Below are 13617 nucleotides of genomic sequence, written 5' to 3'. Positions count from 1 at the left end.
GCACCCGTGCTGCATATGTTTGTTTGGTGGGGGGTGTTATGGGTCAGGCCGGGAGCCAGATGAGGGGCCATCAGGGTCCCAGTAAGTGAAGTCACGCAGGGACACTTAGACTCTCCATCAGTGATACGGAGGAGTAGCAGGAGACTCCAGCGTGACTGTTGGAGTGGGTGCAGCACCCGTTGGCAGGATTTTATTTTTGCTGTAAGCACTACACGGGAAATGGTTTAAATTCTCAGCTGGTCATCAGTTGATGTTTTAGAGATGAGACGGTGCTCGTTTTTTACATGGTGCAATTTACGTCAGCAATCATCATATCTGTGTGTTTCCAGTGTCACACTCACCCGTCTGCAAATGTTCTCCTTTGACTTTGGTGAGGGAAGGGTGCTCGTTATTGTGCATCCCCAAAACAATCCTAAAAAACGTTTGTGATATCAGCCTGCTTGCATGCTGAACTATCTACTAACTATCACATAAAAGATACTATCTGCTGTGCAGTACATAGTATTTAGTATTATATAGCATCAGTAGTGCAGTGTGTAACACATTAAGTGATCTAGTAAATACTAGGGATGCCTCGATCCAATATTTTGGATTAGAATCAGTCCAGTGTTGGCCAAAATTACTGGATTGAATATTGGAATTTAAACACAAACAAAAGTATCTGATCTGATCTGATCGGAATCTTGTATTGCACATCTGAGTCATGTTGTACTATGTATGGTTTCCTTTAGGGGATGAGAATATCTGTTTCACACTTTCACTTCATTGTTACATGTCTATAGTAGCAAAGTACAGTGCATCCCGAACGTATTCACAGCATTGCACTTTTTCCACATTTTTTATGGTACAGCCATTTTCAAAAATGGATGAAATTCATTTTTTCCTCAAAATTCTACACACAATACCCCATAATAACAATGTAAGAAAGTTTTTTTTTTATTTTTTATTTTTTAGATTTTTGGAAATTTATTTAAAATAAACAAAAACCCAAGAATCATGTTGTACTATGTATGTTTTCCTTTATGGGATGGAAATATCTGTTTCACACTTTGACTTCATTGTTACATTACCCCATCCCCGTAGAGACGGTGCCTGCTCCCAGACTACCAATAACCAGCAAAAATCTATTTAAGCATAAAAATTCAAAAAGAAAAAATAATATAGCACCTTCAACTGCACCACAGACTAAAACAGTTAAATGTGGTCTATTAAACATTAGGTCTCTCTCTTATAAGTCCCTGTTAGTAAATGATATAATAATTGATCAACATATTGATTTATTCTGCCTTACAGAAACCTGGTTACAGCAGGATGATTATGTTAGTTTAAATGAGTCAACACCCCCGAGTCACACTAACTGTCAGAATGCTCGTAGCACGGGCCGTGGCAGAGGATTAGCAGCAATCTTCCATTCCAGCTTATTAATTAATCAAAAACCCAGACAGAACTTTAATTCATTTGAAAGCTTGACTCTTAGTCTTGTCCATCCAAATTGGAAGTCCCAAAAACCAGTTTTATTTGTTGTTATCTATCGTCCTCCTGGTCGTTACTGTGGGTTTCTCTGTGAATTTTCAGACCTTTTGTCTGACTTAGTGCTTAGCTCAGATAAGATAATTATAGTGGGCGATTTTAACATCCACACAGATGCTGAGAATGACAGCCTCAACACTGCATTTAATCTATTATTAGACTCAATTGGCTTTGCTCAAAATGTAAATGAGTCCACCCACCACTTTAATCATATTTTAGATCTTGTTCTGACTTATGGTATGGAAATTGAAGACTTAACAGTATTCCCTGAAAACTCCCTTCTGTCTGATCATTTCTTAATAACATTTACATTTACTCTGATGGACTACCCAGCAGTGAGGAATAAGTTTCATTACACTAGAAGTCTTTCAGAAAGCGCTGTAACTAGGTTTAAGGATATGTTTGTTATGTGTCGACGCGGGTTGAGGAGCGGACCTGCGTCCGACGGAACCCAGCGCCAAAACAACCAGAAAGCGGTTCCAATAACAAAATAATTTATTTGTGTCACCCTCTGGTGCAAAACAAAGTGTATAAACAAAAGATGCGTCAGTCTGGTGGAGTGAAGGCTGGCACGCTCTCCAGCGCCTAATAGGATCGAAGCCCGGCGCTTCTGGACTCACTTTTACCGCCAATCACCCCCCAGGTGGACACGACAAACCGACTCTCTGCGAAGGATAGAAGAGGTGAGGTAAGTCAGCAGTTACAAGCAATATCCTTCAAAAGGCACACACTATCAGCAACACATTCAGGTCTGTATTTAAGCGTTATGTAAATGAGCAGCTTCTCACAACAGGTGGAGGATCAGTTGTCCGCATGCCACAGCAGTGAGAAGCGAGCTGCACAATTCTCATCACAATTCAAATATACTGCGTAACAAAATACCAAGTTACTATCAACAAGTAGTCAAACAATTAATCACCTCTGATGTGTGCTGACAGCATGTGTCCCTCACCCTTCCTGCTTCACAGGCACGATGTGTCAAACCCAGGCGCGGTCCTCAGCGTCTCACAAACGAACATCACAAGGTCGAGTTCCCGGCAATTCTGCTTGAATCACATATGGCTTAAATGCAGAACGCCATCTAATTATCTGCTTCAGCTGAAAGTCTTTAAGGTTGCATGTGAGCACCATCCACAGGTGCTGCACATAATGTTGATGAGGGTGAAGGATTCTTCAGCCAGCACCTTCTCCACAGACAAATCAGTTTTCATACCACCTGGAGAGCAAAGAAAAGAAAAGAACACCAAAATGTCCAGCCACACCCCCCCAACACACAACAATGTTTCCTTCTTTATGTTCCCTAATGCCATATACCAACACAGTGCAGAGTAGCTACCTAAACTCTGTAAGTGAGATAGAGTATCTCGTCAATAGTTTTACATCCTCATTGAAGACAACTTTGGATGCTGTAGCTCCTCTGAAAAAGAGAGCTTTAAATCAGAAGTGCCTGACTCTGTGGTATAACTCACAAACTCGCAGCTTAAAGCAGATAACCCGTATAACATCCACACAGATGCTGAGAATGACAGCCTCAACACTGCATTTAATCTATTATTAGACTCTATTGGCTTTGCTCAAAATGTAAATGAGTCCACCCACCACTTTAATCATATCTTAGATCTTGTTCTGACTTATGGTATGGAAATAGAAGACTTAACAGTATTCCCTGCAAACTCCTTTCTGTCTGATCATTTCTTAATAACATTTACATTTACTCTGATGGACTACCCAGCAGTGGGGAATAAGTTTCATTACACTAGAAGTCTTTCAGAAAGCGCTGTAACTAGGTTTAAGGATATGATTCCTTCTTTATGTTCTCTAATGCCATATACCAACACAGTGCAGAGTAGCTACCTAAACTCTGTAAGTAAGATAGAGTATCTCGTCAATAGTTTTACATCCTCATTGAAGACAACTTTGGATGCTGTAGCTCCTCTGAAAAAGAGAGCTTTAAATCAGAAGTGCCTGACTCCGTGGTATAACTCACAAACTCGCAGCTTAAAGCAGATAACCCGTAAGTTGGAGAGGAAATGGCGTCTCACTAATTTAGAAGATCTTCACTTAGCCTGGAAAAAGAGTCTGTTGCTCTATAAAAAAGCCCTCCGTAAAGCTAGGACATCTTACTACTCATCACTAATTGAAGAAAATAAGAACAACCCCAGGTTTCTTTTCAGCACTGTAGCCAGGCTGACAAAGAGTCAGAGCTCTGTTGAGCCGAGTATTCCTTTAACTTTAACTAGTAATGACTTCATGACTTTCTTTGCTAATAAAATTTTAACTATTAGAGAAAAAATTACTCATAACCATCCCAAAGACGTATCATTATCTTTGGCTGCTTTCAGTGATGCCGGTATTTGGTTAGACTCTTTCTCTCAGATTGTTCTGTCTGAGTTATTTTCATTAGTTACTTCATCCAAACCATCAACATGTCTATTAGACCCCATTCCTACCAGGCTGCTCAAGGAAGCCCTACCATTATTTAATGCTTCGATCTTAAATATGATCAATCTATCTTTATTAGTTGGCTATGTACCACAGGCTTTTAAGGTGGCAGTAATTAAACCATTACTTAAAAAGCCATCACTTGACCCAGCTATCTTAGCTAATTATAGGCCAATCTCCAACCTTCCTTTTCTCTCAAAATTCTTGAAAGGGTAGTTGTTAAACAGCTAACTGATCATCTGCAGAGGAATGGTCTATTCGAAGAGTTTCAGTCAGGTTTAGAATTCATCATAGTACAGAAACAGCATTAGTGAAGGTTACAAATGATCTTCTTATGGCCTCAGACAGTGGACTCATCTCTGTGCTTGTTCTGTTAGACCTCAGTGCTGCTTTTGATACTGTTGACCATAAAATTTTATTACAGAGATTAGAGCATGCCATAGGTATTAAAGGCACTGCGCTGCGGTGGTTTGAATCATATTTATCTAATAGATTACAATTTGTTCATGTAAATGGGGAATCTTCTTCACAGACTAAGGTTAATTATGGAGTTCCACAAGGTTCTGTGCTAGGACCAATTTTATTCACTTTATACATGTTTCCCTTAGGCAGTATTATTAGACAGCATTGCTTAAATTTTCATTGTTACGCAGATGATACCCAGCTTTATCTATCCATGAAGCCAGAGGACACACACCAATTAGCTAAACTGCAGGATTGTCTTACAGACATAAGGACATGGATGACCTCTAATTTCCTGCTTTTAAACTCATTTAAAACTGAAGTTATTGTACTTGGCCCCACAAATCTTAGAAACATGGTGTCTAACCAGATCCTTACTCTGGATGGCATTACCCTGACCTCTAGTAATACTGTGAGAAATCTTGGAGTCATTTTTGATCAGGATATGTCATTCAAAGCGCATATTAAACAAATATGTAAGACTGCTTTTTTGCATTTACACAATATCTCTAAAATTAGAAAGGTCTTGTCTCAGAGTGATGCTGAAAAACTAATTCATGCATTTATTTCCTCTAGGCTGGACTATTGTAATTCATTATTATCAGGTTGTCCTAAAAGTTCCCTGAAAAGCCTTCAGTTAATTCAAAATGCTGCAGCTAGAGTACTGACGGGGACTAGAAGGAGAGAGCATATCTCACCCATATTGGCCTCTCTTCATTGGCTTCCTGTTAATTCTAGAATAGAATTTAAAATTCTTCTTCTTACTTATAAGGTTTTGAATAATCAGGTCCCATCTTATCTTAGGGACCTCATAGTACCATATCACCCCAATAGAGCGCTTCGCTCTCAGACTGCAGGCTTACTTGTAGTTCCTAGGGTTTGTAAGAGTAGAATGGGAGGCAGAGCCTTCAGCTTTCAGGCTCCTCTCCTGTGGAACCAGCTCCCAATTCAGATCAGGGAGACAGACACCCTCTCTACTTTTAAGATTAGGCTTAAAACTTTCCTTTTTGCTAAAGCTTATAGTTAGGGCTGGATCAGGTGACCCTGAACCATCCCTTAGTTATGCTGCTATAGACTTAGACTGCTGGGGGGTTCCCATGATGCATTGAGTGTTTCTTTCTCTTTTTGCTCTGTATGCACCACTCTGCATTTAATCATTAGTGATTGATCTCTGCTCCCCTCCACAGCATGTCTTTTTCCTGGTTCTCTCCCTCAGCCCCAACCAGTCCCAGCAGAAGACTGCCCCTCCCTGAGCCTGGTTCTGCTGGAGGTTTCTTCCTGTTAAAAGGGAGTTTTTCCTTCCCACTGTTGCCAAGTGCTTGCTCACAGGGGGTCGTTTTGACCGTTGGGGTTTTTCCGTAATTATTGTATGGCTTTGCCTTACAATATAAAGCGCCTTGGGGCAACTGTTTGTTGTGATTTGGCGCTATATAAATAAAATTGATTAATTGATGATTACATGTCTATAGTAGCAACATACAGTGCATCCCGAAAGTATTCACAGCATTGCACTTTTTCCACATTTTGTATGGCACAGCCATTTTCAAAAATGGATGAAATTCATTTTTCCTCAAAATTCTACACACAATACCCCATAATGACAATGTGAGAAAGTTTTTTTTTTTTTTTAGGTTTTTGGAAATTTATTTAAAATAAACAAAAACCTAAGAAATCACATGTGCATAAGTATTCACAGCCTTTGACATGAAGCTTAAAATTGTGATCAGGTGTATCCTGTTGCCATTGATCATTCTTGAGATGTTTCTAGAGCTTAATTCTGACTACTTTCTGGATGCATTGCATATCCATGCAAATGTATTAATAAACAGATTCGATATTTTAACATGACGAAAAATCTATCCAAATGGTTTTGGCAGATACTGAAGTTATCGGTATCCCCAGTATTGGTTATCAGTATCGGTATCATGTCTGTCATGGTGGGAACATTGGTGTGACCTCAGTGCAGAGAACAGGCCAGATGATTAAAGTCCAGAGCTCATTATTTCACTGAAAGGAATCAGACCAAGGTCAAAAACCCAGAGGATTGATCCAAATGGGCTACAGGAGGTGGCACATTGTTATAAAAAGTTCAGAAACAATGATTTTTCATACCAAGTATTAGATAGGCAAAGAACCCGAATCCAGGACAACAGCAAATGTCAGTAACAGGAGAGCTGCAACATGGAGAAAATGCACTGTAACAGTATGAAGTAACACGAGGAATAAAGTTTTACAATCCAGCAAAGGTGACAAGACAGGGAGATGCAAAAATACTGAGTGAGATGACAGTTATGGAAATTCATGATTGAACACCATGTGAGATGATAATTGGTGACAGCTGCAAACAAAGAAGGTTAATACAGAAAAAGGAAGCAACAGAGAGCCAGAGACCAGAGAGAGAGATATGTGATACCAGGACAGGCAAGACTGAAACACAGGAATAACCATATGACAAACACTATCAATGAGGGAAAATTAACCAGCTAACACCACCAATAATAACAACAACACAGAGATCAACACTAGATAGAGAAAAACGAGATTAAACCCAAACACCAAAATATGACTCATGACATTAACAAGATGGAATTAATGTGAGAACATGGAGAATAATGCTAAAGATAGAATAATGTGGGGATCAAACCAAAACACAGTACATGACTCATGAGAGTATTTTAACATGAAAAAGCAGCAACATGCCCATCCCTATTAAAGAAAAGATGCTATCTGACACAAGTGTACACCAAATACAGTATCTCATACAAAAAGGATATCTGGCGCACACAAACTGACTGAGTGCACAAAACTGTTGCGTGCACACTCAATACCATCTGCTACTAAATACTAGACTATAGATGTAATATACACTACAAAGTATTTTTTGCACACCACGTATTCCTGCACACACCAGATTATGTATTTTGGGTATCCAAACACAGCATAGTACACACATAATATCTAATAATGTTCACTTTTGTTGATGCTGCTGAAGGTCAAACTCCTGATCATTTCAAAAAATATGCTCTTTGGAGTCATCATTCTCAGAAATTAGCTCCTTAGTGGTGGTAAAATAAATGGGTTTGGTGCTGGAAATATGTATTTGTAGGCAGAATTTCAGTTCACCTCAAGCTGACAGATGAGTCTATTATCAACATAGAATAAGAGGCACCTTTTACACTCCTCACAAATCCACACTGTAATGTGCCGCCACTTACATTCATCAGCAAGATATTTTACATAATACATAGTGAAAGGCGGCTTTAAAAGAAACACACCTTCTAACAAATATGACTGTTAAAGGCAAGAAGAAAAATCTGATAGCAGGCACGAGTAGACATGGTTATTCACAAGAAAAAAAAAATTATATAGTGGGGCGGCATAGCAAAACAATTGTTAATTTTGTGATAAAAACATGAAATTTGGAACACATATTCTAAATTAACTAATGTTTATTTACAGATATGGAGATGTCCTTGAGCTGACCTGTAATGAGCTACAGGGGTCAATAAAAAATTACACAGGAGTCAAAATTTAAAAATGCTCCAATCATGTTGAAAACTACACCACATTATTTGTTTGATCATAACGATTCCAAAAAGGTATAGTTTCTACTATCTATGACTGAATGTTCTGGAGTTATGGGGTAAAAACTGTCAGGATTTCCCTCAAAGCCTGGTTTTAACTCTGTTTTACCAGTGTCATGTGTTAGTTTCTCCACTAGATGTGCCCTCAGTTTTGTTTCACACCTGGATCAGATGAGTGACTGATTTTTGATAGACAACTTAAACCCTGACTTTCTGTTTATGTACTGCCAGATACTTGTGTATCGTGTTTGTCTGTTGCCTTGCTTGCCTCGTTTTGCCTTGCCAGCTCCCAGAGCCCCCTTCAATCATCCAGGCAGGCTCCAAGAGGATCAAACCCGAATGCTGCCCTCTGACCTTGATTGCGTCTTCCAGCTGTGCACTTAAGAAGCGTCCTGCAGCAAAAGCTCAGATAACCTGGCCTCCCCTCCAATTCCCATATTAGAGTGAACTGTCTTTTCCTGACGCTCCAGACGATTTTGTTACAGCTCCCAAGTGGACCTGGATCCTGGCTTTGAATACCTGCACAGCAATGTCACTTTGTAACTCCTCGGCTCTTGGCGCAGAGCGTGTCTCGACTACACGCCAGTTAAGTTCCTCCTCATCTCAGTGAAATTCTGTTCTCACTCGCTCCTGTTTGTCACTGTGCTATGATAGGACAGTTCCAAGAACTCTTCCTAAGAACCGCATGAATTCTGATATCAAACAATTGAGAACCCAGCTATATCAAGTCCTGATTAATTGGAACTGCGTCACAACACGCAGCACTTGACCTCTGACCTTTGGATACAACTTATGAACTATGAACAATTCCTAAATAGTGAACTTTATTTCTTAAGAAGAGAACTTTATTTCCTGACCTCTGATACAACCTGTGTAAAGCCTTTTATGAACTGTAATTGTTTTGCGACTCCAGCGTTATGAGTGCATTCACTCACCCTGTGTGTCTTTATTCTCCATAGTCCCTGGTCTCGGAGGCAAGCGTTCCACCTGGTCCTGAACCCTGAAACCTTAGCTGATATTATCCTTCAAGACTGGCTTGGGATCCTGCAGCTCCCTCCATCTCTTCACACTGCAGGCACCCCAGAGCAGCACCTTTACTTTTATTTATTATAAATAAATATATTTTCCTTTGTACTCTTCTCCATGTCCAGCTCCCTGCATTTGGGTCCATTGCCTGCAACGGTTCAGTTCCACCCGAAACTCTAACCATAACAAAAGCGGCAAAAATGGATTCCATGACGCATGACATATGTTACCACGTAACATGATAACTAAACATGACAGATGGTGTAAACTATTCCTTTTTAAAATGCTATTGCTCAACCAATAATTTACACTTTTTTTTTTACCAAAATTGGAGCAACTTTAACTTTTGATCCCTGTACAAACTGAAACTAACCGTCACCATTTTTGCTGTTTTTAACCCCATAACTCCATGGAATTCAGTCATAGATAGTCCAAACTATACCTTTTTGTAATTGTCATGATCAGACAAATAATGTGGTATAGTTTTCAACATGATTGGAGAATTTTTAAATTTTGACCCCTGTGTAATTCTTTATTGACCCCTGTAGCTCATTAGAGATCAGCTCCAGGATGGCTCCATATCTGAAAATAAACATTAGTTAATTTAGAATATGTGTGCCAAATTCCATTCTTTTAACACAAAATGAACAATTTTTATGGAAATTTTAGCGAAGCTGCACCGCTAATATTAACAATGAGACTAAATGAAGTGCAGTGATGCCGACACTTATACATTCAGAAAAAAAGGCAAGAAGACATTTTACTTGTAGCTTCACTTGGTGATTGGAAAATGCCCCCAAGGTGATAATCATCTGGTCAAGGGTGTATTCACTGTGACCAAAGGTACTGACAGCATTGGTCCACAAGGACTGCAATGGTCCTCCCAGATATGGGGACCTTGTTGAAAATGGCTTCATATTCCTTGATTTTGCAAAATGTTGAGAGCTTTGCATTGATTGACCCTGATATCTCCCTCCAGGGCAGCACCACTGGTCATGGTATTCTTAAAAAACAGTGATGCAGCAAAGGAACTTATGTTCTCTTCAGAAGATGCAGGAGTCTCTTACAGAACTGGGACATCTATCAAACTGCCCACTTTGGAAATTCTGACCACCGATTTGTTGGCTTTCCTAAGGATCCTGCAGACTCCTATTTGTTGTCCTGGGCTGTTTACCAGTTGGAGGACTTGCAAACAGACACAACAAATTATCCTAATGCAATCTGGGAGTTGTTTCAGAAACGTGAAAAGGTACAAAAATTACACAGTAGGAGATGCTTCATCACTGAGGACACTCACTGTTGGATATCAGTGCTGGATATCAGTTTAAGAAGTAATTGTTTCAGAAAGTCATGCAGTAAATTATTAAAAACAGAAATGAAACAATTACTGACCAGTGAATGAACCAAATGCTTTTGAAGAAGACTGTTTAGAAAATTGTTTCGAAACACTCATGAAACTAAATTAAGCATTTGTCAGAAAATTATTCATTGTTACAAAGTTCTTGAAAATGTTAATCAAGCAATTGCTTCATGAAGTGAAGTCCAGTTTTGAGACACTTAACAGTGAATGAACCAACTGCTTTGGAAATCGATGGTTTAGAAAATGATTGTTTCTGAAAATTATTTGGTGTATCAAAATTCTCAAAAGTACAAATAAAACAAGTGATGAAGTGATATCCAGTTTTGAAGCACTTGAGTCCATGAACAAACAATTGCTTTCAAAAGTGGTGGGGGGTTAGAAGATTGTGGTATCTGGTGTTGAAACCCTCCAAACAGTGCATGAACCAGAAAAAGAGGTTTCGAACAATAATGGATTAAAACACACACACACACACACACACACACACACACACACACACACACACACACACACACACACACACACACACACACACACACACACACACACACACAATTAAATCCTACAATTGTTTCAGAAACATTCTCACTGCTATAAAGTCCTGAAAACATAAATTACACAGTTGCTTCATAAAACAGAAACAAAAGGGGAGGGGGGGTGTGTGTGCGTGCGTCATGTGTGCGGATGAGTTCATATCAGTCTCTGTCCATGTATGCATAGAGTTTGGAGTGGCCTTGACGGCTGCAGACTGTAGGGGAGGGCAAATGAAAAGGAGCCAGATGCTTCACCAAGGCCGCTGAAATCCTTCTGGAAGAAAACAAACGGGGCATTTTAACCTTCTGTAGCTGATAAGGCTGCCATGTCTGGGTTAGGCAGAGAAGCACAAAGTTCCAATCCATCCTCTCTTTCACTGTCCAGATCCAATTGTAAATATTCACTGGTCTCCAACATCAATTCCTTTGCAAGGCAGGCATTTCCTCTGAGATGGTTTCCAACTTCCATTTGAGTTCAAAGGTTAACACAGTCTGAGATTGTACCGCTTTGCCCACCTCATTAATCATGATGGACAGGTGTGGGGTTGTGGTTTTGGTAGCAGCCGTCTTGCCAATTTTCCTGTTGTATGGCTGGGGGTGCCTGGCTGTCTTCTGTTTCTGTCTTTTGTTTTTCCTTCCAGGTGGCACGTGTTTAGGACTGAGTGGCTGTGTGGCTGAGTTATCAGGACCTCACCCTGATCACCTGAGGCTGATCATGTGCAGCTCGTCAGGACTCACAGCTGTGGTGCATCTACATGGATTGGAGCATGGTGGCATTTAAGTCTGGAGTACACAGTGTGTATTTGCCAGAGACTCGACCTTGTGACCAGACGGGTGAGATCGTCGTCTTGAGAGCCATCTCATCATCACGGATGCAGAGACCGTCCAGGTTTGATGCTATGGTCTGTGAAAGAGGAGGGGGTGAGGTCTCACGCTCGTCAGCACACTTCCTGAGGTACGTTAGGTTTTGTGACTAACATTAGTACAGTCAGTAAATGTGGTGTCCCTCACACCTTATTATATTGAGCTGTTATGTTAGTCGTTTAATCAGCTTCCACTGCAGTTGAGTATGTGAACTGGGTGTTCCATGCCTGCAGGGTGGGAAGCTGATTAGTGATTAAGCCAGGAAGTGTTTGCTGTTTGTGTACACCTTTGAGTGGTCTCTCTGTGTGTGGAGTGTGGACTCACATGATGGTTTCTTCTTTCACAGACTCGGTTTGTCGCGGCCACCTGGGGGGTGTCGGCGGGGTCCTTGGGTCCGAACTGTTTCTGGCTCCGGACCGTTAGTGCTGCTGGGAGCACACCGGCATTCCACCACGCCAGACCGCGCACTTATTTGTTTGTATTTTTCACATCACTGTTATGTCATTAAATTTTGTTACCCTTTGTACCGTGCTCTGCTTATTTCATACTGGGTCCTTCAAATGCTGGTCGGTTCTCCGTCCTGCGTCCGACATATAACATTTCCAGTAGGTCAGGGCAGCACCTAATCCAAGCAGCAAACGCTCTCCTACCATAAAAGCAAATACTAATAATAAATCCTCAACGTCTTCCACGGAGAGTGGTGCCAAGCACACAATGCATCACTTCTCCTAGGCTTCGAGAACATAGCCTGCAGGATAGGTTCCATCTGGGCACACAGGATCCCCCAGCCCTGATTTCTTTGTTGAAAAGATGGTGTCAATAGTGTTGAGTGACTGCTCAAAACACTACAGTGGTGGATGGCAGGCTTTACAAAATAATTGTTTCAAAACACGCAAAAATCAATGAAACAATTATTTCAGAAAATTATTCTCTGTTGTAAAATTCCTGAAAACACAAATGAAATAGTTGCTTCATAAAATGACATCCAACACTGAGGCACTTGAAACACTGAATGACCCACTGCTTCAGAAAAATTGCTGAAAACACAGTAGTGGTGGATGGTAGGCATGGGCCAGTGAGATTTGGACAGTATGATAACGGTGGGCAAAAATACTGCGGTTTCACGATATTATGTGTAGCTTTAAAATGTGCTTTAACAACATTATGGCTATTTGCATATGAAGCACGTGTGATTCAGGCGCACTAATTGACACGATGTCTACCACTATGAGCACAAAACCACTGACAACTTTAGAGAAAATACCAAAATAATAGTCAGTCTTTTAGACATGGATCATGTGCCCCGTGGGAAACATGACTTACTTGCTTCGGGAGAAACATGGCTGGAATAAGATCTGGAACTCTGGATGCTCAATACTTGGCCCAGCTTCACCAACAAAGTGCTTGGAATAGATGTACGAGGTCTGTTAGAAAAGTATCCGACCTTTTTATTTTTTTCAAAACCTGATGGATTTGAATCACGTGTGCTTGCATGAGCCAACCTTGAACCTTTGTGCGCATGCGTGAATTTTTTCACACCTGTCGATTGCGTCATTTGCTTGTAAGCAGCCATTGTGTGAGGATGAGTGGAGTCTCTCATTGGATTTTCTTTGCAAGGAAAATGGTGGAACGACTGGAGCAGCGCGACTGTATCAAATTTTGCCAGAAACTGGGCAACAGCCAGGTGGAAACCATTCGGATTATTCAGATGGCTTTCGGTGCCGATCCTATGGGCATCACACAGATTAAGGAGAGGTACAACCGGTTTAAAGACGTCCGCACAACGGTGGAGAGCGTGCCGCGCTCCGATCGGCAT

The sequence above is a fragment of the Thalassophryne amazonica genome, chromosome 22, assembly GCF_902500255.1.
Source record: "Thalassophryne amazonica chromosome 22, fThaAma1.1, whole genome shotgun sequence".
Classification (NCBI taxonomy): domain Eukaryota; kingdom Metazoa; phylum Chordata; class Actinopteri; order Batrachoidiformes; family Batrachoididae; genus Thalassophryne; species Thalassophryne amazonica.
This window is presented reverse-complemented; position numbering follows the sequence as displayed.